This window comes from Mesitornis unicolor, unplaced genomic scaffold (assembly GCF_000695765.1).
Source record: "Mesitornis unicolor isolate BGI_N332 unplaced genomic scaffold, ASM69576v1 scaffold28600, whole genome shotgun sequence".
Classification (NCBI taxonomy): Eukaryota; Metazoa; Chordata; class Aves; order Mesitornithiformes; family Mesitornithidae; genus Mesitornis; species Mesitornis unicolor.
The window spans coordinates 9,376-9,784 of record NW_010159404.1 but is presented as its reverse complement, the minus strand read 5'-3'; the positions used below and the strand labels follow the sequence as shown (position 1 = coordinate 9,784).

General features: G+C 60.4%; 1 protein-coding gene across 1 annotated transcript in view; it reads right to left on the bottom strand.

The window, feature by feature from the left end:
* SP2 (Sp2 transcription factor) overlaps positions 1–409 on the bottom strand; it is a 5,634-nt gene that overhangs the window by 1,002 nt on the left and 4,223 nt on the right.

Sequence of the window (409 nt, the reverse complement as noted above, 5' to 3'; positions counted from 1 at the left end):
CGCGTGGGTGCTGCCAAAACCCTCCAGAAGCAGCCGGATGGAGGAAAGACCCCCCCACCCTACCCAAAGCCTGCGGGATGGGACCCCCCGGGTCTCGAAGCCCCCAGCCCCGCATGCAGCACTGCCACAACCCCCCTGCCCCGCCACGTGCTGGTCCCCAAGCGGGGCCGGTAAGTCCCTTTTTTCTGAATATACTGTGCGGTTTTTCAAAGTTTTTGGTTTGACCCTTCGGGGTGGGGAAATGACCAAAGAGGAAACAAAAAAGAAACTTTGAAAAAACGTGCAATATATTGACCAAAAAAACGGGACTTACCCCGGACCCTAAGGGCCGCTCCACGCTCGGGCGCTCACGGAGGCGGCAGCACCCGGCAGCCGTGACGGGGGCTGGGAAGAAGCAGACGGGGGCAGC